This window comes from Battus philenor, unplaced genomic scaffold (genome assembly GCF_028537555.1).
Source record: "Battus philenor isolate CCGP_79_NKW_IND1 unplaced genomic scaffold, ilBatPhil1.0.hap1 SCAF_13, whole genome shotgun sequence".
In the NCBI taxonomy this organism is placed as follows: domain Eukaryota; kingdom Metazoa; phylum Arthropoda; class Insecta; order Lepidoptera; family Papilionidae; genus Battus; species Battus philenor.
Genome location: NW_027181675.1, coordinates 15,303,010 through 15,329,586, shown reverse-complemented (window position 1 = coordinate 15,329,586; position 26,577 = coordinate 15,303,010). Strand labels below are relative to the sequence as shown.

The window sequence follows — 26,577 nt, the reverse complement described above, 5'->3', positions numbered from 1 at the left end:
ATCTAACATGGTGACCTCCTTCCGCAGGACAATAGAGAGATCTTTTTTATTATTATTAACCCTTTTTCACAACGTGTGCAATGGTGGATATAATGCTTTATACTCATTCTCTAACAGTCAATCCGTGTTAATGAAATTTTTAATTATATCAGATTCCTTCCGGCTGAAACCTCACGGCTGTCTTCATGCGAGACATCACGGGAATACCATTGATTCCCTGCCTGCGTTTAGTTGCTAAAATCAATGTTAAACAAAGTACGCTAATTTAGGAAAACTCTACCGAATAGTCAAAGTTGTAACTTTGACATAAGCTTATCCATCGAGGAAGAACAATTATTTTAATGAAGCTGTTGCCTCATCTTGTAGTAAAGCTGTTTCAGAATTAGACGAGTCATTTGCAACAGTAGTGCTGCTGCCACGACTGGACTTATATAATAAGTGCGTATAAGCAGAAAGATGGTGCTGGCCACAATTTACTACCAAAACCTATTGAATCGTTGAATACTTATATGTATAAAATCAGAGTTGATGTTAAAAGCCAGAGGCCAGGGCTTGGCAAGCTAAATGCGGCGAATAGTTCAAGCGACAGGAAATGTCAAATTGAGTGTGGCGCATGAGCTTGTGTCTTCATCGTACGCGAGTAATTGCCGCAAACAAATGGGATTTAAAATGGAATAATTAAGGAGGTCGGTGCGCGGGCGCATCACGCTGTCGCCTCGGTACGGGGTCGGCAGGGACTGTATCGTAATGAGTATCAAGCTTCTGCCATTATTATGGTTATAGTTTTTACTTCAGCACTTTAATTACCTCGAGCTTTACAAGTTGTAACGTCCCTGTACTATAACATGGCGGATTGGAATACGAGGCAGTGGAGCCGTCGTAGAAATATAGCAAGAAGAGTCTACCAAAATAAGAAAGGTAAATATCCGACTGCGATATACTCGTAGCGACCTAGTGAGGATTGCCGGCAGTGAACACTTGGCTCAGCTGGGGTCTTGTCGCCTTCCGATGCCCGCGGACCTTGACCCAGAGGCTACACCGTGATGCAGCAGACAGGATAAAATAATTACAGTCTCAGAGTCGAAAGTAATAAAATACTTTTTACATTTTAAGAGTTACTAGGACTATGTGCGATCTCTTTATTCCCCGGCAAATAATAATGTAATCAGTTCTGATTACATTAGTATACGTGTTTTTATTTACTAGATGGAAACGTCGACACCGAAGGGTTAATAGACAAAAGGGTTTTTTTTTATAAATGTAGGCCAATCGTATACAGGTTGCTTAAAATACTTCGAAATAATCTTTACACAATTATTATTATATATTGAATACAGATTAAATGTAATATTTGTTCTATCCTCAACAGCGTAACGCAATCCGTCTGTATCGTTTAATATATGAATGCGTAATTAGTGAACACGAAGATAATATATACAGAAAGGACGTGTGCGTGACGCCACGGCGAGGCCCCGCGGGCTCCGGGTCCCGTGAATGAGTGCACTTGTGGGCCTGTGGCCGGGGCGCGATGACCTATTATACCATTATTCACTTTGTGCAATTGTTTACAAAACAATAGTTGTCCGAAACACGTGATAATAGATTGACGTAAATATGCCAATACAAAAAGCACTTTTCATTTTGGAGCATCAGGAATAGCTTATTCATAAATACTATATCAATACAATAACACACTTTGACTGTATCATTGAAAGGTAGACGGAGAGGTATTTAAAATTAGTCATCGCAGCCAACAAAGAAAGAGACAACAGCTACAACAATAATAGTCACATGGTGCAATAATGGAAACTAAATTTTAGTCTAATTTCTATCAAGTTATGCTATTCTGGTATTCTTCTCTTGTGCACAAACAGTGATCGCTCGTGCACCTGCACATTGTTCAAATTTGATGATAATATGAATGAATAAATAAAACATGTAATACAATATCTACATTGATATCATTGGATTAGACCTGTGATTCCCAAAGTAGTCTATATCGACCTCTAGGGGTCTATGACAACCTACAAGGGGTTTACGTTAGCGGAAAAAAAATTGGGGGCCCATGAAATGAAAATGGGGGTCCACGATAGTGGATCTCAACACATACACTGCTAGTACCTTTTTACTTACATCATACTATCTTATAATATCAAAACATTTACATTTGCATCAGGTTCATCCTTCTCACTAAAAATATTGACTTATTGCTTATGTTATCTTATTTATAGTTCATTTTATGTTTATTTAATGTTACGTATGTCTTACATAACAGATACAAAATTTTGTTTTGAGTAGTTTTAATTGAAATTCAATTAATAAATGTATAAATTACTAAATTATATATATATATTATAAACTTCACTACAGTTAGAAATTTACAGGAAATTAATATCAGGAAGTAGGGGGTCTACCCAACACGGAAAAACATGGCAAGGGGTCTACGACACAAAAATTTCGGGGAACTCTGGATTAGACGATCTAAAATATTACACCAGAGTTGTGGAAACAATCGCACGAACTAACCAATAGCATCCCTCTTAAATGGTCTAAGCATGGGAACTTTTGGAGTCGTGTGTCAGACACACGCTCCGTGACCTTGAGAAGGCGAGAGTTTTTCTTAATCGATAACTAGGTTTAGTAATTGGCGCGGACAGCGGACGTAATTGTAGTCGATTTAAAAAGCGCGGGCGTCGAATGTGCGAGAATGTAGACAGCGCCGTGGGCGGCCCGGCCCGCGCCTCCTGCAGCGTTGGAAGCTGCCGTGAGGTCACCTGCGCGCAGCACGCGGGGCCGCGCTGACGTCAGCAGTAAACATTTGCTCATAAAATCAAATCAGGTAAATGGTGATGTCCGGTGCAGCGCGGCCAGCCACTGCAGTGTCGCTCTAATCTCAAATACTCAGGTCGCCCAGGGGAGCAGGGTATGGGACACGCTTTCAGCGATTGTAACATAGCCGAGGTGATGGTACGCTAGCACGGTGGACCGGCTACAGTCGTGGTGTTTAATCACCGACCGGCGTGTTCGAATGTCATAACTTCATAGCGCTCTCTTCGAGCTGCTGGTGATAATACGCCCGTCATCGGATTACTATTGTCTACATCTACATACATCAATTGTCTAATGCTTTTCTAATCGTAAAACTAGTCTCGACTCCATTCATTCGACTATTTCTAGAAGGTTCTACTAATGAAGAGTGAAAATGGATAAATTATGAGAATGGTAAAGACAATTTTATTATGTTTTTTTCCAAACAAACCAGAAAGTAAATTAAAATACACGTGTTTAGCTATCAAATAATTGACGTCAATCAAAACCAAGGAAAAGTGTTTCAGAATATAATCCAACAAAAAACTTCAAACTGGTTTCAGGTGATCTTCGTCTTGGAAGTTCTGTGCTTCATCTTGCAAGAGGATTATGAATCCGGAATCCTCGAACTAATCGTCGTGTACTATGAAATATAAAGGTCAATATATTTTCATAAAATCACACGTTACGCGAGCAATCTAAGACTTTTCTGTACTTTTTCACTTTTTATCTTGTGCTTACAGGCTAATTGCTTTTAAGCCTTCTGGGGCACCTTTTAAATATAATTTACACAAAGAATTCGAAATTACTACAAAAAAAGTATACAAGAGTAAAGCATCGGAAATAAAATATAACCAAGCAGTTAACGTCGTTCCAAATTGTAATTTTTTGTTACATTTCATTAAGATGACGCCATTATTATGTCATACAATCAAAATCACTGAAGATACGTCCTGTCTCATAAACCTTACCGGGTATGTGTGGGAGACTAAGCGACCGCAGCGCTCGTAGGTTTTTGGATAAATGGAAAGAGATGTATAAGAAAACCTAAGACACAACTCCCAACAAAATCTTCGTATAAACTTCAGTTTTAGTCGATACCTCGCAGCCATCGCCCTGCACAGCACGCCGGACTACAGTGACCACGTCGCGGACCCAGCTCGCACCGGGTATAAATAACAAATACCATAGTTTAATCGCGATACGAAAATAGTAACGATTATGACATCTATTGATGAATTAGACGATAGTAAATTAGAGATACGCGTTCGTACTCTCTGAACAGCTTGTTTTAACCGGTCAATGTGAACTTGGCTTTCCAATCAAGGTCCATTAATAAGCTGAGTGATAACTACACACAAGTCACTATTTTCTTGCAACGGTTACAATCGCTATCTGAAGACGGACGCTATCAGTAATATCTCGAAGCCGCAGGTGCAACAAGTGCCCTGTTCTAAATCGAATATTCTTAATTGTAGTTATTGTGTACTTCAATCTGTTAGTTCACACAGATACATTTAAACTAAACACTGCAGATTGCGTAATCTACTTGTCATTTAAATAAAGGAAACAGCGGACACCGCGCAGTGAATAATTAACAGCTAAATACATCGAAAGCATTATGTTTTACATAAGTCTATACAAAATTATTTGGGAATACCCAGAAATGTATACAGCGGTGCTGTGTGACTATAAAACTCTCTAATGTTTATTATTCCTTAATTTATTCTTTAATTTTTGACTTTAAGTCGTTTACATTAATCACTTTTGTATGTCAAAACAAGAATGCCAGGAGCATTGAATTTGTTAAGAACTAAAATAAAATTAAACTCCTCTACAGTTTAAAATAACTTAAAATAAAGTGAGGGTTCAATCATAGTAAGTACACGAGCCGAGGCTTTAGAATGCCCGAGTTTAGTTACTAAAAACGAGGTTCACGTTGGGACTGCTGTTCATAGCCCGCCGGAAATGCAAACAGTAACCTGCCGTCAAAAAAAAACAAACGTATCTATCCGGACGTTGTTCACCTTGCAACCTTAACCTTCTCGTCCCGAGTGGGCGCGCGCGTATGGGCAGCCTATTGTGCCCACAATAATGGGCGCAGCGGTGTGCTCCCGGCAAACTGGTTCTGAACAAACTGAGCCGGGCTGCGCCGTGACGCATCGGGTTGCGCGCGCGCATGCGGACGTATTATTCGCGAAGCAAATATTTGAATCAAACAATGGATCAGCTCTGCCGCGTCGTAAGCCTACAGCGTCTGTAGATATTCATTATTATACCTCTCAAGACATCAGTCCTCAGTGTCAAACGGTTTAAGAACAATACAACAGAAGTTTAAAGCATTAGTGGCCTCGTAGTTGGTCGAGAAAAATATTAATCAGAAACGGTAACATTCAAGTGTTATTGTTCAGCTTCGAGGAATCGCATCTGTTTTCACAATAAAACAGTCCGTGTTGAATATTAAGGTAGACGACCCCCACGCGTCCAAAAAATAGTAAACACATTACAGTGTATGGGGTCTTTATTTTTTCATCTTGAAATATGATCAATTTAATGTACATATTAATTTATTAAATATAAAGAGATAACTACGTAAATAATAATGTTAATCTTGTTTGTTACTTGGTAAACTATAACAACAATAATGATAACAGAAAAGAACTAGGTAAATTAAAAATTAATTGCAAAATGCGTTACTACGCGTAAAGCACGGTGACGTTTCAAAAATTAGTATTTTTTTAATACCTTCGTTTTTAAGATTTTTTAGAAAATGGTAAAAACTGCGGGGAGAGTAATAAAAACTATTTGTGCATACAAACCACAGAATAAAAAACCCTCCCTTTATGTCAAACGTCTAACGTCAAAACCTAATGGAGACGTGTTAGCGTGTAAAGAAACAGAAAAATATCGCGCACTGTCATAGAGCATTACATTTTTTCTCTTTCTTTTCTGCGACATTGCAATTTGTGATACACAATAAGCCATTCTGCTGGTGTCTTTTTTTTGTTCAAAGTGTCGATTTTGAATTTGTGGTATCGGAGGGAATCTGTGCATATTCCTGTCATTTGGTGTCGAATCTCACGGGCAGCGTGGGCACGCTGTGCCGTTTCAGACGGGAATGTGTGACTCTTCCTGCGCCTTCCTGCTTCGATGCCAATTCTTTGACGTGGACTAGCATTGTCGTAATTTCTGCTATCTCTTGTGATCTCCTGTTTCATGATATGAATTTTTACGTCATATACATTCAGCACGAGTGTGTGAATGTTGCTGTTGCAAGCTGTACCAAAAGCTGGATACCGAAGGTCCAGATTGCTTTAAGAATGGTGTTGTAGATAGATTCTAGAACTTGCTTTCCGGTGATAGTTTTGACTTGCGTTCCACTAACCATTACATAGATCTGAGTTTTGTGTTTTGTTAAAATTTACCATAATAATTAAAAACAATTTTGGGAACATAATGTTGTTTTTAAGTTATTAAATATGTAAATTAATTAATAATTTTGAGTTACGTTTGGTTTATTTATTTTTTGTTTTAACTGTGACAGGCCAGTAATTGTTGACAATACGAAGTCTGGGAACAACTCGTTATGTATATTTCATAAGCTGGTATACGAGGTATGTTAGTATACCGCCAAATATGTAGTAACTTATTTTGTAGCTTTTTAATTATGATTGCCATTGTGATATATTGAACTAGTTGTTGGTTTGATTTTCCTCATCTTTAGTTAACATGGTTAATATAATTTTATAAAAAGTGATATATACTTCACTTTACACCACTGACGTGGCGTCACAAATGGCAGACACAAGTGAGAAGCGGTTACGACAGTCAGAATTGAGAAGAACCACGCAAGGAGTGATGTAATTTAAATATTTTAAATGAATTTTACAATACGTGTTAGTTTTATATATCTATTTCATTTAAATGCAACGATAAGCGCAAGTCTATATTCGCTAAGAGGTTTATAGTTAGCTCCTTTTTGTTAATAAAACACATATTTTGTAAAGATCCAATTCGTAAGAATAATGTGCGCGTGTACAGAATTTAAATCGGCACAAGAGAGAGTTGTCCCACTCATTTCCCACGACGTCGTTACGCTGTTCGTCGAATATAAGAAGTTTCCCCGAAACTATGTTGAATTGAGGCTATGTCTCCGTCACATATAAAAAGTAAAGTCAAATTAAGGTCCCCAAATACGAAGCAACCTTTTAGCGAGGTGTTTACATAAAATCTCACGCGTCTTGGGGCTCCGTGGCGCGTGCGCAGCGAGCAGGCCGGCGCCCAATAAGTGGATGTTATTTTAATCGATGCTCGCAACAAAGTTAGTTTTTTTTTAAAACCGCAGCCGTTGAGTCAGTTATTTGGGCGACGAGACAATTAGCGTGCCGGCCGCGGTCAGTGATATCAATGATTGTAAGTGCAGCTTAAGCGCGTCTTGCGCTCGAATAGAAGGCTTTTAAACAACTTGAACATGAAAATCGACGCTATGAAGACGATTCGTTATCCAGGATTAAGTGATTGGCTCCAGATGCAAAGGTTGCCAAGTTTTACGAATCAAATGAGGACTTTTATCGAGATGTCCCTGAATCTATGCGTGCGAAGAAAGATACCGGAGACTGCATAAATGGCCGCGCAGCAACAAAGAGATCACGACAAAGAAGAAGACGGCTACCAAATAAATAATAGTTTTATAAAAATCCAGTTGTACATTATGTAAACATTGAATAATGAAACATATAAGTTGAACAACCTTATGCACGCAAGACAGGAAACGCAAAAATAATTCAATATATTTGTCATAGTTGATATATCTTAACATAAATAAATGTTAAACGCGTCCTTCAAACTATATTTAATAATATCCAAGTTTAACCAGCAATGATCAGATATTCTCTACGCCAATGTTAATGAACTAGCACCTAATGTTAAGAACGGAACAGAGGCGTTTGGAAGGCTGGGTTTATTTTAGGCAGAGGAATTAAATTGTAAGGCGAGTAGTCGCTTCCATTAAATTGGACTCCTCTAACGGTGTTCTTTTGGCGAACAAAAGTGATCTGCTCAAGGCGACCATATTTTGTAATAAGTTACGTCTAAGTTAAATCTACAATGATCCTGAGCTACAAGCGCATAAACCGACCCGATCCAAGAGTCTTTCATTACAGTAATAGTTCATTAATTATTAATGTCAATAATTTGAATTATCTGCGTGTGACTGCGGAAATTGCAGTATTTTCGTCACGACAAATAAATTGTTAAATATACGCAATAAATTTATAGGTGTTCAATTCAACGCGTGGTAATATTAAAAACCTACCTAGGTAACCTACCTAATATTTGTTAAGGTGGCATCTGTGACTGTTGGTTATCTCTTGTTAAAACAAGATTGAGTATGATCTAGAAGAATAAAAAAGAAATGGAATTGGACACCGCGACAACGCAGAATCGTGATCAGTTGAAGAAGACAAATGACAAAATAAGGTTTAAAACACACTGCCACAAAAGGTGCTACAGTATTGTACACTAATGTCTTACGTCACTAGCAGTACAAAAATGTGTTTTGTTTAACTACACAGGGTTACGTTAACTATATTAGTAGTGATATCGACGGCTTAATAAAATCCCGCTGACAAATTGACGCGCCGCCATCAACGTACATCGTGATTGCTTCTCGCCGTCGCTGTCCTTGACTTGTTTCGCAGTAATCAGTATTAGTTCTGGACAATTATCGCCGGATCCCGTTCTCGGAATCGACTGGACTTGACCGCGACGATTTGCGTTCGTCCCCGTACGCGCTGTTGTATCGTCTTCCTCAAATGTCGAACATCGGATTGATCAAATATTGTACAGACATTGTTAATTAACCCGAGACATTTAAAGTCTCGCTTATTTCCCAATTTTTTGTAACCGGGTAATGTAAAAAGTATGAAATAGTTGTAATTTTATTGCTAATTATCGATCACCTTACGTTGGAATTGTTGTTGGATATGTTGAATATGACCGAAAGGTTGCGGCTTTGCCACACGTGCCTTAACAGCGTTCAAGAAAGACAATGACAATTCGACAGCATTAAATATTGGACTTTAGCAATGTGATTAGCATTGGGAACAAAACGACAGTCCAACACGCGGAGTGGCGGCGCTCCTAAGTAATGTCCGGCGGCAACGAGCCAAGTGCATCCAACGAGGCGAGGCGTGAAGGTTCCGTCGCGTGCGCACCTCCTATACACACCGCAGTGCACATGCGTACACGGCAATGTAGGCACACGCGATGACGTCAGCTCCCGTACAAATTTAAACTAAATTATTATTTGTCAAAATTTCGTTAACGAATCTTATTGTTATGCCTTAAGATAACTAAAACTCGACGCTGCGAAATATATTCGTGTTTGTGAATTCTTTATATTAAGTTTTGACTTTACCCGTGTACAGTTAGAGCTTAGGTTATTTGAAATACTAACAGACATATGTCATCATATTCAAAAACAATCAAAAGTCTAAACATACATAGCATGAGGTACTTTTAAAAGTCAATATTACCTACGGGCTGTTCGTGGAACGCGGGCGTGACGGGAGCGGGGCACGACTGCTCGTCCTCGCGCGTGGTGCCGTGCACTACATTACGAAAGCAGGTACTTTTAACCTGTACACATCGCTACGTTCCCCTTATTTCACAGGAGAGTGAGACAGAAATAAAACAGAACCGAACAATGTAGATTTTCTCGTCTTATATGCAAGCAACGCAGCACGTGTCGTTTTCTGAAAAGTGATTTTTTTTCACTGTGACAAAAATTTTTAGCGCCAACTTAAGTGTTAGAATTTTATTCAAAACAGATGTTTGGGATGGATTAGATGGATCTTTAGAGTCAGGAACTATCGCGTAACAGTGAGGATGCGCATGCGCGTGCACTGCCCGGACGCTCGAGGATCGCGGAGGGTGGAGGGTGGAGGGGCAGCGACAGGTCCGCGGGCGCACTCTCATTTCGGCGCGTGACATCACGCGGCTAACAAGGATGGCGCTATCAACCCAATCGAGCCATTAGGTACACAAACACATTGCAATAACTTCTTTCGCACTTCATACGTCCGATGACCGTAGCAAACTCATAATAATTCTAATTTATTATACAATAACATAATGTCAGAGATACAATAGGATCGACTTGAAGTAATAAGTTTTTATGCTGCACCGCGTATTCGCTCGTCACATTTTAGTCTTTAAGTTTATAATTAAGTTAATAAAGATTACTGAATTGATTTTGTTTTCCTTTTTGAATCATTTAATATCACACGTGGACGTCAAACCGTCAAAAGAAGAATGTTGACTGCGTCCAATTTGATAGAAAATATACAAATTGAAATTCACTTTAATATCATCACCACCGTCATCGTCATTTCAACAGTATGAAGTACTTGGTTACCTTTAGACGGTCGTCTGTGCAACTTGTGGGTGGACACCCTACGTATCTAAACTTTAAGTAAAATTACACTTTTTTTTAAATCTGAGAACTGTCCACAACAACATTTTTAAGTTTTTCTATTATCAATTCCACAATTATTAATAATACGGTAGTTAGGCAAATTCATTCCTTCGCTTCAAGCCAAGACAACTTCAAGGGAGATGTTATGAGTAATTAAATATCTGTCGCCTAACAAAGACTCCCGCGCGCCTGACCAAGTGAACAACGAACGTACAGTCGAAACAAAATGATATCGTACACGAGCACTTCAAGTCTTTACAGTCAAAACAAAGTCTGTTTCACAGGAAAATATTCAAAATGTTTATACTGAGTCGTCAGCGGCCACGGAAGCGCGGTCTAGAGTGCAGTGAGCTAGTTGGTACATAGATTATTATTCATTTAGATAATCATTTGAGAGACACCCACTAATGAGGTTCCACCCCAGGCCTTTCCCCAAGAGCGCCACACTGACCGGTTTTGCGCCGCCTGCGTCCGCGACCTGAACTGCGTCGTCGTTCCGTCTGTTGGCAGGTCTACCTACGCCGCGTCTATCGGCTTGTGGTAGCCGCTTGAGAACCTTTTGATCACGGTATAAATAGTGTATAATGTTGGCTTCAAAGCATTGCATAACGAGAAAAAAAAATATTTAAATTTAGAACGATTTGTATAAATATGTGCCTCTGCGGGTGCATGTTTTCATCGCTGGAAGGCTACCGTCACACATACAGCAATATAATATGTATAAAAACGGAAACTTGAATGAATTAAAGTAATAAATCAAATACAAATGCCGGTCGACGCTTTAACGAAGTGCGATTATGCGCAGACACGGCCTCCGAGATTACTCAGCGCTAAATGTGCCGATCGGGTCGAGATATTTGCATGCCGAGATCAATGGAGATACACTCCTTATATGGCAAATGTAAGAACGATTTTTCAATAAATATGATCTTGTGACACGGTCAAATAAAAGATCGAAAATCTGGTGCAACGTATCACATGACTTCAAAAACTCAGGACGACAGAGTTGTAACGCAGAGGGTCGTTTCATGAAGCTCCTTCGGCAGAAGATGCTATGAAAAGCAGATGATAATAGAACAAACGGAAAAGAAAATTCCAAAAGGGATAGTATAAAGCTTATAGATAGAGTTCTTACAGGACATGGTTCTACAAGGAATGATAATCTAAGGATGAAAAGCCAAACTAACAAACCAAAATAGAAAATTATAGACGATTTTATCTTTAGTAAAAAAGGACCAATATTTAGCCACTGCCAAACATGTGCGGAAGTGGCTAAATATTGGTCCTTTTCTTACTTAGGATGGACTTCCGCAAGGTAACGCCTGATTCCATTAAAGATTTTATCTTTGATGTAAAATTGTATAACGAAACATCGGATGACAAAAATATTAGTACAAATCTTATTTACATATTTAAAAACAAAAAGACACTAGCGCAAGATGTTTTTAAACATTTCTTAACGGTGGTGAACTAAGTAGAATCAGATTTGTATTTATCACCGTTAAGCAAATTACTATCGATGTCGGCCTGGGTTAACATTTCGTCACGAATAAACAAACTCAAACCTCAACGTATTCCCGACCTGAATAAGAATATGTCACGGTGACACCCGCACATCCGTTGCGGACCAAATCATTAATATTGATTACCAAAACACATTACACTCATTGCAAGAAAACAAACAAGGCAAGTACAGTAACATTTGGATGACCTGCTTGCGAATTAAGTAAAGTCAGAAAGAAAATTCTAACTATTTCTGATTTTTCTAAACGTCCGCTATATATATAAACATATCTCTTTTGAATTTTTATAACATAGTTGTCGGGTCGCTGCGCACGCGGCTCGGCCTTCGATCGATATTCGTCATCTTCAACTCACTTGTATCACTTGTAAATATATTCACAGCCATATCAACTCATTTGCAAATGAATTTAATAACAATGTTCGGAAAATTCCGAGTACTGCTCATTGCTCATCGCTGAGACATTCCTAATGAAAATAATAAAAAGCAGAATACAAACTGGACGGCCGTAACGGTATTTTACAAATACAGATTATTAATTGCAAGTTTCAAAATTATAATGTAAACAGCGTTTTTTTTAATTTCTTGCAAAATCATAAATAAATGCAATGGACTTATAAACATTAATTATTCTCTTTGTATCGATGAGCTTAGAAGCCGGCGCCAATCGCAAAGATCAGGAACAAAACAATGGACTCGCCGCGAAGACATATGTACAACATTTTATTCGGAGAGTGGCATTACAAAAAAAAGATTAGCGCGAAATTGAGAGCGATCGACCAATCGCGTGAACTTTTTGTAATATTTTAAAAAGGTACCTACGAATAAAGAGAAAAGATTTCGAGGGAAAAATAGAGTTGTTTTTACTTCGTTGTAAATACAACTCTTTCTTTTCTTATACAATTCGCAAGATTAAATTAAAATACCTGTACCTAGCTGTAGATATCATATAATTACAGTAAAATGCCATGTCAATAAATATTTTATCTATTTATTTATCACGAAATCTGTGAGGGAATCTAGTAATTATATTTATATATGTACAGTTGTTAATTCTTTAAAGTTTAGGTCTTAGGGCGGCAAATAAGAAAACAGGACGTGAAATATTCGACTCACCAAAGCACCACCAGAAGAGTAAGGATCACTTAGAGTGGGGCGGGAGACGCGCGACGCGAGACTGCGGGCCTGCGCGCGCGCACCCGGCAGCCCGCGAGCGGAGCGGCCGCCCACCGCCGGGCGTGGGAAGCCGGCGCTCGCAATTGGCAATCAAAACATATTCCCGCGATGTTTGATCACACAGGTATCGATCGGCTATGTTGTGACCTCATCCGGCTTCGAACAGCGCCGTCCAGTTTATGATTTACATATTTTATCCCATAAAACCGTTCCTTTAGCTTTTTTGCAAACTGTTTGCCTGATATTGCCGTGTTTGCAGTAGCAAAGCGGGAAAGGCGCTTAACCGTGTCCTTCATGCAGTAACTAAGGTCAAGGTATCGCGCGGCCTGAGAGTATAGCACACGGGATTAATATGAGCTGTCACTTGAACCAAGTTTAACATTTAGATTCGAAAATACATACCCGAAAATGCGAAACCTATACAAGATTAGTTGTTGATTTTTTTATATAAAGTCACTTGAAATCTTCTTCCATAACTCGGATGGACGTTCAAAAAGTAAAAACAATTATAGTTCGAATTGCTACTTAAATTATGTGTAAACCTAGAAATATTATGAACCTAAAATGCAAACAACATTTACACTAACGTGAAATTACTCTTCCAGATCGTCTGTGCATTTGTACAAGTTGCTTCATGCGGTAACTACCAAGTACTTTGCTGAACGATCAATTATAGTTATGGTGTCAATTTCTACAGGAACCCATCTTTCTCCCACCTCCCTTCGGCTTAAAGAGGCGAGATTTAATTTTATTTTTACCTTTAGTCAGAAGCGAGGTTTACTACGAGTGAGAATATTGTCCCCAATCACAAATATGATTCGAAAGTCGGACAAAAAGTTTTCAAAATCTTGTGAGCTCTTTTCAAGCAGGTCATAAAAACCATTGCTTCAAAGGTTTATTTTAAAATAACCGGTATCGTTATGAGGAGCACACAATGGGCTTAATTTGATCCCACTTTCTGCCAAATTTTACTTCTTTTCTAAATACAAGCAAGTGATCACTATAGATGTTCCAAAATGGATAACAATTGGAATAGGAAAGAGGAAGCCGTTAGTTTTGCCGACAGGCAGACAAAAATCCACCATTGCTCCTTCCTTACTAATGTACTAGGTAAAACAAAGTTTAAAAAATCGCTTGTAATATGATCGTGATGTTGTAAACATTAAAGGAGGGGCAGCAATTCAAGACTAAAACCTTTACGTTTGTACACACGACAGGAGAGCTTTCCATCAGATTTATATCAGTAACAGCTTCACCTAAAAACCTTAATAGTTTTTAATACGGAAAAACATCAAGTTTCATCTGAACGAGGCTAACGCGGAGGGGAAAATCTAGTGATAACATAACTTTAGCGATACACTTTATGCCGCTAATGCAATCATTTCATCATTTGTACACACATAAACAATATTTATTAAGGTTATTTGATTGTTAATTAAAAATCGATTACAAAACAATTACTGCGTCGATTATTAATCGATATTTCGAGAGATATGTAATAAAAAACATGTTATTTGACAGTCGCTTGCGCGGTTATCAGAAAAACAAAAGACGATCCTCAAGATGATTGGTGTCATTAATTACGATTAAATCTTTGATAGCCCGGTCATCATTTGAAATTGGCTTTAGTTAGGTTTAAATAAACACAAGTAGTGAGGGCGTTGCAAGTACATGTTGCGCACATTCAGTCAGGGCCATTACCGCTGCACCACAGCGGTCTCTGTAAACGGTAAATACACCCAATAAGGAAGAGCAAACGATGTTAGTTTAGATAAATGTATTTCTCGCCAGAAATGAAGGTCGACCAGTTAAGCGTATCCTCTAGAAGATCGCAAATAAAACACGAATGAGCATCGGCGACACGGCGCGGCTGGCGTCACCGCCCGATGCGGACAGGTGCCGGGGGCGCGCGCGCACGTGCGGTGCTCGCGCGGGTTTCGACGACAGCACCAGAATGTGCACGTGATTGAAAATAGGTGTGAACATTTTATAGAACCTATTTCCAATCGCTCTGTATACATCGGAAAACAAGCCTTAGTAGTATTTTTAAAACTTGTGTGGTCAATAACTTCTAATTTTAGAGAACGATTTTTATATTGTAACTAACAGCGTAAAAGATAAATGATAAAAAATTACTCGCAGATATACAGCTATTACTCAACGATTACTTTTTAACAGTGAGGTGTTAATAAAATGTGTGAAATAATCAATTTTGAACAATTAATCAGCATCGTTTCAGCAGCCGGAGGTCCGATATAAATTTCCAGTTTCCCTAAAGGTAGCAGTTTATATCCAACATTTTCCGACAAATATCAATTTAAAATAGTATTTCAGATTTGGTAAATGTTTCACTTGTAATCAAGTGAAAGTGATACTCCTGTCGTCGCTATTTTCTCTCAGAAGCTAAATGTATCGACGTCTTGTTCGCTTGGTTACTATATCATATTAACACTTGAAAAAGGTGAAATATTACTCGGTACCTTATAACACGTTTCTGCTACCTACTAATGATTGCGAAAATTCCTATACATTTAATCTTTTATTTTGAAAGATATTTTATTTTAATAACACGTAAAAGTACAAAAAGGCAATAAAATTTATTCTTAAATAATTGCATACATTTTAATGTGGGTATGTCCTGTTTGGATCCAACCGCACCGCGTCTACCGTCTCGTGGTCGCCACTCGAAAATCTCTGAGCCCCAGCGACCTTCGGTTAAGTCCAATTGTATACCTAATTACCGGCCTATTTGGCGCGGTAAGACCAGAATACCAGGTTAGCAGAAAATAAAGTAGGAGAACATCGCCTCACCGGTGTGTAGAGGAATGACAAAATAGCTGTGATATTAGAAATGTAAATAATGTGCGATATAGATAGTAAGAAAGTAAGAATAAAGAACAAATAAATTGATAAACATATGATAAAAATAATAAACGTAAACATTGTAGAACTCTGGACGAAGGCGAAGGAAGTGAGGCGACGTATGGAACAATGAAAGATTGGGTGTAAAGGAAATTAGAGGAAAGAATGAAAGACATTAAGAAGGACGAGAGATGAGCGTGGATATTTATTAAAATTTGAAATATTATTGCGTAAACAAAGACTTTATCAAACCATGACAGGCGTTGAACGTGAGACCTCAAAAACAGGTCATATAATCAACAGGCCAGTTACAGCGCGACGCAACCAATACGACCACTAAATTGAGCCATCAAATGATTCAAACCGGGATCACAATTATGTTGCTAAGGATATTACGAAAACCTGTTTAAAATCTAATTTTAGACAATCACGTAAGATTTGCTGTTCGTGTCACACGTAACCTTATGTTATGATAAAGTAGCTCGCGACAGTGCCCGCGCGACCGGCCGCCGGTGTGAGGCGGCTTTTGCGCGGCGCAGGAGTCGGCGGGCGGGCGTGGGCGCGCGGCGCAATGAAGTCATTACTTTGTCATTAGCTTTTGATAGAGCGATAGCGAAGGCCTCACACTCGCGAGGGATGGGGGGGGGGGTGACGAGACGATCCTCCGTGACCACCGCGCGCGGGGACGATCGGTTCCGTCAAACGGGACTCCTTGTAGAGGTACGATGTTTGATGTTTGAGCACACCTTTCAAGACTTCCTGCTACTTAAAGTTTGTATTTTTTATTTATTGAATTATTATTCTAGGCTATTACTTGGTGAACTACATAGGAGGTTTTTATTTTATTGGAGGATTAAATGTACAACTTTGTAGCGCGTACATGTCAGTTGAAGTCCTAGAACTGGTGGTTATGGAGTACCACAAAGCAGTGGCAACGGATCAAGACGCGCACCGACACTAGGCAAGTAAGTAAAGTGCTTAACTAAGGTCTTAGATTGCTTTATCTGATAACAAAGCTCGTGTAATGATTGAAATTGTATTTAGTCTTTCGATAATAATTTATAGCAACCAGAAACCGAAATTTAAAGAGGTTGCGTTTAAAACTGTGACGTATAGAGATAAACGCATCAATCGCAGAGTTCAGAGTTCAAATCCGTTATGTAAGTACTAATTAGACGCGCTGTTTTTCTAAAGCTTTGATGAAAGAAGTAGAATCTGTATCACTCAAATTTTATTCCTTATAATGCAATAAAAATAACGTTTTTCATTCCGTTACAAAAATGAAGTAGTTGTTGGTAAACTTTACTCAAGCTGCATGGATGTGGTGTGATCAAATAGCAGTATGGCACAAGAGAGGTCGCGTCGGCGCTGGTGCCGGCTAATTGGGCGCGCTGTCCCGACGACACGAGCTGCGGCCAATTAGCGCAGCGCGCGGCGCCGACAGACCTAATTACTACAGACAGGATACCTATCTAGATGTTGTTGTTCATTAAAAACTTTCATAAATTTTAAAATGTACACGCCTTCTTGTTAAGGAGTCGATAAATCGAAAACTCCTGTTGGATATTATGATTTTGGTAAAGAAGTTTTATATTGTAACTTTATCCAGTCTGTCTAATTTCGTTATTGTTTAGAAAAATTCGCGATATAAGCTTATAAACTTAATGCGACTCCAAACCAATTGTATATTATTTTTACATTAAATAATTTATATAACATTTAACAAACAATGAAATTTGACTGCACTGTATAAAACTGAATAATTAAGTAAAATAAAAAAGTGATTAGTTGTGAAGTATGTTTCCAAAATGGCTTACACGCACACGCACACGCACACACATTGATACATATACATACATATTAAGGTCGGCTGTCATTAATAACGGCAATCTTCTGTCTTTAGAATATCTTTATCCTTGATACAGCAGTTCTGAACACCTGCATTATTAAATTTAGATGATGATATTTCTCGTCCCGGCTTTTCATGTTAAAAGTGTAGCAGCTTTATGTTTTTAACTGTGTCTGCATGTACCTGTGCGTAATGCAATGCTGACACTCAGTAATTCATTGTATTTCTCGAATAATTATTCCGTCTGCTGACTCTAGAGTCTAGTTAAGAGAATACGTTTGCCTCGACGTCTGGCACAAAAAAGTTTTTGAAGAACAAATTCCTTTAACCATTATCTGTGTCCGCGCGATAACCGCGTAGTGTTACATAACGAGACGACATTAAAAACCGATCGACCGGATTGCGCAACGTACAAAACTAATTACCCGCGCGGTGCAACTCAATACAAATAAATAAATAAACACAACAGCAACAAAAGCGCCACGATTTTTTTAAGGTAAAACCCTGTCTGTTCAGGTGATCACATAACACCTCATCAACAAGGTCGAATAGCTGACACAGATGACAGCAGCTGAGCAACATAACTATAGCGCGGGGCGGATCCTCACGGCAGAACGGACGCAGGTAAGCGGCGAGCCTTCGTGACCATCGGGCGTAAGGATGGCCAACTCCTTCAAACGGAATTACTTGTCGACGCAGGATGTTTGACTATTTAGTAACCTTCTGCAACCTGAGACTACCGCACCCGTCTGGTCAAGTTGGTGTGGAGTCCTCCTGTCTGGGGGAAAGTGCGGAGGAAGTCCGACTTGCCACCGCGGCTGCCGACTTGGTAATTTATACCGACGGCAGCCGCATAGAAAATAAGGTGGGTGCGGCGTTCTGCGTCAAGCGGGGCCCCGCAGAGCTGTACACAAAAAAGCTCAAGTTGGGCAACTTCTGCACCGTATACCAGGCAGAGCTGCTGGCTCTAGCTGAGGCAACAGGGTACGCGGCCGGCGAGTCAGCGCAAGCCTGCGCCATATTGAGCGACTCGCGGTCCGCCCTCGAAACTGTCGCAAGATCGGACACCCTCCACCCCTTAGCATTAAGAGTGAAGGAGAATGTGATGAAAGTGAGAGAAAAAGGGAAGGATGTAAGGTTGTATTGGGTGAAAGCGCACGCGGGGATGGAGGGGAACGAGAGGGCGGACCAGCTGGCCAAGGAAGCGGCCCTGAAGAGTAAAAGACGACCAGAATATGAGAGATGCCCTGTTTCATTCGTCAAGCGGCAACTGAGACAGGAGTCGCTCGATGAATGGAACAGGAGGTATGTAGAAGGAACGACGGCTTCGGTAACGAGGATGTTCTTCCCGGACGCCGTCTCAGCCCACCGCGTGCTCCGCAGCATCGAGGTGGACGCGGTCTTGGTCCAGCTCTTCACGGGGCACGGGGGGTTCTCTGAGTACCTTCATAGGTTTAAGCTCAAGGAGGACCCCTCGTGCTTCTGTGAACCGGGCGTGGACCAGACCGTGATCCACCTTGTGGCCCGGTGTCCCGCATTCGGGGGACTCCGGTTCGGCTTCGAGTGCCGGTCTGGAATTCAAGTCAGGGAGGAGACAATACCCTCCCTGATCAGTGGCGAAAATAAAAAGACATTTTTATCCCTATGTCGAGAAATCGCAAAAAAAGCCATCGACAGAAACAAAACAAACATTGTGTAAAAAATATAAAACAAAATAAAAAGCTAGAAGAACAAAAATGTAAAATAATAGTATAAGATCAATGTTAAACAATGTTAAATAAAATTAAAATTATAAATGTAAAAAGGAGAAAAAAGGGAAGAATGTCAGACGAATAGAGCGAATGAGAAAGAAAGACGAAATGTAACATGAAAGATAGACAAGACTGAAAGATTATGTGAAGAACGATAGAAGAGAAAGACAATAAAAATTCTGTGAAAAAATTATATTAAAAGATTAAGTCCCTGTCCCACTCAAGATAGGGGTACGAGAGGCCCCCAATAGCGGGGGTCATATAAAAGAAAAAAAAAAAAAAAAACCTTCTGCAACCTTAAGCCTTTTATTCTCTTACATGAACTTATATATACGATGTTTAAGCAATTCATTTCTTAAATGTATTAACACTTATATACACTGTAGAAGGAAGTTTTTCATTAATTTCGGACACATAACACACAATAAACAAGGACGAATAGTTTACACAGGGACGACAACAACTGACTACTTCGAAGAAACTCGGCGCACTAGTATTTTTCTTCTCGAGGAGTTCAAGATAAAGCATCGCCTCTCGGCAATCGCTTACTTTCAAACTTTGTAAGTTTTACGACGTGCAGAGGAAAGTTACCGCTATGCAGAGGCAAGTCACCGGACTGTGGGATAGGTGGATCATGTGAGGACCCTCGCGGTGTCGCTTCTGAATTTTAGCGCGCAAAGGGTCTCGGAAAAGAACAGATAGCAAAAATCGTGTAATTAAGAAGAAACAGTGACAGTGATGGGAGAAAAGTAGGGAATTGAAGAAGGTGTAAGATGCTGCAAAATCCAAAAATCAAAAGTAAGACGAACATAGACTGATAAAATTGATAACTTTTACCAAAACCGAAACCAGAAGATTCCGTGTTCATATCATGTCATAGTCATTACTATATACGTTTAACGGGTTGTTTGAAATCATCAACCGTGCATGTATTTGCTTCTCAAAACTATCAAAATTCAAAGAAGACTGTAGAATCACTGACGGCTTCCGAATTCAAATTTGAATTTCATTTAAAAAAAAAGTATTGCAGCCGTAGTAGCCAGCAATACGGCGCGGTCGTAAACAAACGCTGCGAGATGTTTATAAAATGGTAACATAATAAGAATGTCCCGTACCTTTGAAAATGGAACACATTGTTCCTCTAGCGTCGTCCAGGCGACTTTAGAGATCCATACCCGTTACATTTACCTGCGTTTTTTAATTCTGCCCTGAAAAACATTTATCGCTGTTGGCAAACCGGGTTGTTGTTGATTAGAAAGAAACCAGTTGTAATGAAAACGACTGATAAGTCGCAATATAGCAGTGTCACGCAGCCGCCGGGGCGGCCTTCGCCGGCGCCGCTGCACTTTTATGTGTCGCGGAAAACTCCGCACTTGCGGCCAAAATGGTACCTGACTATTACGTAACATACACTTTGTACTAACATTACCCGCCTGCCTTTGTAGACTCTTTACATATCAGTACATGTTTAAAAGGAATCTTCTTAAAGGGAAGCTTAATTTATTCCAAAGCACGAAACGTTCATAAATGATTGCTGTAAAAAATAACGTATTCCCGTTATTTTAAATGGGGAATGAAGATTGAACACATTCCTGAATTGCGCGTGTAGCTCCAGTGGCGCACGCGCATCTTCAATCTATAAACATCGAATCAGGAATAGTCTGCCGTAACTACAAGGACGGTTTGAAAAGTCCTTGTCTGTCTATCCTAGACGTCGAGACGGAGACATCAGTTTCTTTTCGTTTTTTAAGTATTCGGAGCTGATACAACATGATGTATGATACGCTATGGGGTTATCCAACTGGAACAGAATCGTTCTTACGAATCCGGTAGCCAATATGTAAGTTCGAGGGCTCGAGCCACGGGCTGTTGCTGTGATTCTGGATTAGGAGTCCATTGAGTTCTCATATTGTTTCGGCTTACGGAGATGTCGGGCATTTGGTTATCGACACATATTTAGTATTCGATAGGCGCTGCCATGTTTACCATAGCTGTCTCTCCAAAAGACCTCAGACCAACTAAAAACCTCTTTGTTTTTAAAATACACTAGAATCTGTAAAAAATTATGAAATTACTTCGAAACAGCGGATGAATGCGTTGTTGTAAGCAAAGCTTGTCGGGGTAAATATTATTGAATAATAAGGTACGTCGCACTTGGCTCAGTGGATAACCAAGTTGACACATAATTTATGAAATGAAATAAACATTCGATTGATTAAATATTGGCCTCGTGCGTTCCTACCGCGTGAACACAGGCTTCCTCATACAAAGGCTTTTTAAACATTTTAAAGAGGATTGACAGAAAATGTGCGGCCGCCGCAGTCGAACCTGGTGCCTATGGTCTAAGTTTATCACTTAACACTAAGTTACCTCTCATAGATATTTAGTTTCGTCGTAACAGCAGGCGTCACATACTGCGCGTTACAAATATAACAACCCTTACACGTTGTTCGGTATTATATTCAATATAAAGGAAACCCGTGATACATATATAACTTACTGATCGCGTTGCAACGTAGTTAGGTTTATCGGAAAGTTTCCTATTTACTTGGACTATAGTTGATAGTAGACTATCGACTTTATCAATAGACAGACGTCGGGGCGCGGACGTACAAGCGACACCTGCGCTTTCCTCCTTCATAGATCTAAAACGGCCTTATTTTAAAACCTCTCTTATTGTTTGTAATAGAAATATTTCCCTGAAACGACCCGGAAGACCAGGTGGCTTATGTCGGTGCACCGGCGAAAACCCCGCGTTCGTTTACCTAATATTTATATTGATATGATCACGGAAAAGTTTTTAACACTTTTTAATATCTTAACCTCCAGTGCTATGGATTTAGTAATATAAATTCTCTAAATCGAGTTACACTTTTTTGAAAAACTGTCTGCTGTTTAAAACAGACACACAGTTTTTCAAAAAAGTGTGAATTTTAAAGTAACGAATGATGTGTTGAGCTTTGTTTGAAATAAATCGACTTCTCTTGGTAAGCCATTCATCCCGGGGCACAAGGATCGTTCAAGCTTGAGCGATATGCAGCCAACATGTCAATATTGACACACATCGCGCGGCGGGGCCGGTGGCGAGGCCGCCGATATGCGCAAGGTAAACACTAATTAATTGAAGTAAAAGTCAAATTTTATTGTAGGGTATTGGTTTTGCGGCTTATCGAACCAACTGTCCTTCGCACTCCGAGATCGCTTATAAAATTTCAGTAAATTTTAACAAGATTGCTTTTTCTTTGTCAAATTATTTTTCGCATTCGTATGCATGAACATTTTGTACGTTTTTAAACATAAGAGACGCTCTCGTATCAAATTAATCTAGTGCATCTAATGCAACTAAAGTCAAGTCTATCGCAGACAAATCTTTTTAATTTTATTGGCGACGAATTTGCATCAAGATTTCCTTCGGTGAAATCTTCGCGTCGATTTTCAAGCAAAATAACGACGTAATTTTCCGTAAACTGCTTTATCTGATTCGACCAATAATCATAAAATGTGTAAATAAATGCCCGTCTAAACAATAAGGTACATCGCATTCGGTTTTTCATTGCGCCGCGTCTAGCCTGAGAGACAATAAATGGAAATTCACTCAGCGCGTGCTTATCTGCGTGCACAAATACGTTGCTCACTGACAGTTCGTCTAAAGTGCGACGCGTTCACCTCGCCGCCGCATTGTACAGCACGCGCTTTGAAATATCACAATCACGCGACTGTTTCCAAGTCCTCTTGGCCGATTATGAGATCATCCCCAAAGAATACAACGACAGAGCATGCTCCAGTCATGCTGTAGTCTCCTAAGCCTGACTTCTCTGTACGTAATTACCATAGTGTACCTTTTGGAGGACATGCGACATGTAGACGCGATGCATCGCCGCCGTTAAACAGAATTCGTCATGTTTGTGTGATAAACAATGATTCAATACATTTAACATTAATTCTGTGAGAGACGAATAACAATATTTTTCCTCAAGTATGTCATTGTTATAATTAAAGCTATAGATATATTGTCAACAGATTTAGAAATGAGTTTGTGGTTTGACCGGATTGAACGAGAAATAAAAATAAACTCGTCGCGCCTAAATGTCGCCTTCGAAACGTTTAATATATAAGTTATGTATAATGAAGTTATACAAGATAACTTAGACTTTCCTTTTCTTAGTTTTAATTCTAAAATTATAAAGCATATTATTAAATAAATCTTATTATAGCATTCGAGAGGTTTCAGTTATTCGAAATTTGTGAAACTTGGTCTGTTGGCTTATTTATACGGATGATATTATAACTACACAACAAAAAATTTAATATTTAATTTTAAAAGAGCGACTGTTGTGTTTCTGGACGGCTCTCAGCAGATGCGCATTCCCAGCCGGCGATAGCTCATTGCTTATTATGTTAAAATAGTTGAAAATTAATTAGTGTATATAAATGACTACTTGAATAAAAATAATTTGAATTTGAATTGTGGCGTAAGGTAAAATGTGCCCTGTCTAGCGGGCAGCGAGCGAAGGCTGCCGCTTATCGAGCTATCTGCAGCCCGAGAACTGTCCGCGACGGGTTGCGCACGCGCTGCACAAATGTAAACTCCCTTGTCCTTTGCACGTACGCTTTAAAATCTTCGCGTCGAATTATAAAAAGATATTTAGTATACCTTTTGTAACGAGTCGTTGGGAAGTTATGTGATACCTTTAGTCCATCTTAAGATCTCTTAGGTTTACTTTAAGGAGCCTAAAAGGTTCATAAACGAAAGATAATTATGTATAATATATTTTAATTACATCTTAATGTGGATATTATCTGTATGCTTTTGTTTAATTATTCTCAACTGTAACTGTAATTGTTCAACATATATGTTCAACATAGATTTCAAGTGTTTTTCCTGGAAATAGCCCAAAGCCAGGCAGTAAATATAATATGACTGCTGGTCGGCCATGTCATGTACCCAGTGTGACTAAATCCTAAACAGCAATCTGCGCCGTCAGGTTTTGAATCCACAACTCTTGATCCCAGAATTTTTAGTACAGCATTATCTCCTTCTTTTTATAGAAGGCAAGCAAAAAAGTCGAAGGGTTCGTCGGCGTAGATTGTCAGAATCCCAGAGGTCAGTAACGAGAATTGGTTTCACGTTAATGTGTGAGGTGCAGGATAATTATTGCGTACTGGTGCGTTCCACAGAAGAGTCTAGCGCACCTACAAAGTACTGAGAATGAGCGGCGAAGGAGTTTTATTGGGATAGCAGCCCATGAATATATATTTCCTCTTCGCACATTTCATTATGACCCATAGACGTCGACTTCACGGTGTTGCGAGTAAATAATGATACAGCGAATATAAAAGTTGATTCCAATAAAGAAAATAAGTCACACGTATGCCTACTGCTACAGGGTGTTGTGCAGGATCCCCTTCCTCGAGAGCAAAAAAAGGCCTTCTACAAACCGACTAAACCGCCGTAGTTAGATCAAGATCAATTACCAAATATTGTCGAATTATTAAAATTTGTAATAGAGTTTGTTAAAAAACTCCTCAAGGTCATTTCCTTTAATTCATTTTAGAATTTCGTAGCGTTTGTTAAAGGAAAAGGACAAGTCTACGGAATAAAAAACCGCCGGACAACACAACAACACGTAACTAGAGAATCTTCTGAATGAATGATACGAATAAAAAATGTACTTCGTGTCGGTTTAGCTCGTCTTATTTGTCCACAAAAAATCCTTGTCGGTATTACAACATAATGTATTTATAGAGAGTCACATTACACATACGGTAATGATGCCATGGCTTCAGCCAGAGCCGTAAACAAGCGCCGATTATACTCGAGTATGTAAATACGATCGATCGAGCACACTAATTAATATGTATAGGTAAAGATAAGGATATTTGTATTGAAATGTGAACAAGGATGCAAGGAATTTTCTCCTTTGCCTCCGAGGACGTAAAGCGACTACCTAAACACAGGTGCGGACAGCGGCGACCGTCCGCGTCTTGTTTGTTTTGATGCAGCGGGAGGCCGCGCGACACTCGACACCTAAACACACGCTTCCCAGCTCATTACAAACAAACGGAACGAAACTAAACTCTATCACAATGTACGCGCAGCCTTCGCTGGCCGAAAGTTCCGAAACCTTTACCCAAAATTTTTTTAACAATACCGATACAAATGGTTATAAAATAGATTATATATATTACGCGATGATTTATATTATTAGCTGCGATAACTTAACCGAACATGTTCTGGTGCCTTAAACAACAAATTAAAAAAAAAAACAAACAAACTTTATGACCAAATGTGAAATTACTCAATAACTGTGGGGCGCCGAACGTACAAACAGACGTAACAGCAGCCGCAGCAACGGCTCGTGAATATTTAAAAAAGAGTTCGTCGAAGGCGTCGCCCTTTGCGGGATGATTCACAAATTCGTGACCCGCGCGGCCAGCACTCACCTGGAGGCGCGACGTCTTCAGCGCGCGGCTGCTGGCATGAACACTCGGCACTGTGCGCTGCTACTGCTTGCCGAGTTGCGTTGCGATGCGGGGTCGGGTCGCGGGTCGTGTGCTGTGCGGCCGGGGGTCACTCGGGGTCGGTTGTTATTTTTTTCGTTCGATCGGCGTGTGTTGTGACGTGCGGCGTACGTTATGCGCGTGCGGTGCGCTCGACGGGCGGGCGATCACTGCGCGTGCGCCGGCTCAGGCTCGCGGCCCTCCGCCTCCTGCCGCCCTCCCATCCCTCTACCGAAGCCTTCGCTGCCCTCGCCATCACCCGCCATCGCTCGCTCCCGGCGCCCGGCCGTGCCTTCTACTTATTTACTTTTATTTTGGAGATGGCAGTAACGTAGTATGCTAAAATTCTATTTCTACCTGCAAATGATTTTTCGCAATCGCGTGCTTCTGAACAAACGTCGTTATTATATTGCAACTCTAATATCATCATTATCACGTCAGCTGATAGACGCCCGCTTCAAGACGGAGGCCTGCCCGCGTGCAACGTCTGTAACTATTAAATTAAATTAAAAAAAAAAAAACTTAAGCAATACATAATGTCTGTATAGCCATCGCCTTTGGAAATGTAAGTAGATGTCGCCTGGAGAAACTGTATCCTTACCACAGAATTATGGCTTCAGCTCTGAGGTTC

At 39.8% G+C, this 26,577-nt stretch overlaps 1 protein-coding gene across 5 annotated transcripts in view; it reads right to left on the bottom strand.

Moving 5' to 3' along the window:
- Positions 1 to 26,098, bottom strand: part of LOC137933136 (microtubule-associated protein futsch-like) — a 64,837-nt gene extending 38,739 nt beyond the window's left edge. For 4 of the 5 annotated variants that reach the window (XM_068776931.1, XM_068776933.1, XM_068776934.1 and 1 more), the window contains exon 1: positions 12,924 to 12,992. The gene's annotated coding sequence lies outside the window, so the exon portion shown is untranslated. Of the gene's footprint in view, positions 1 to 12,923; positions 12,993 to 25,889 lie in introns of those variants that run through there. The other variant, XM_068776932.1, reaches the window with a different exon arrangement.
- Positions 26,099 to 26,577: the final 479 nt, after the last annotated feature.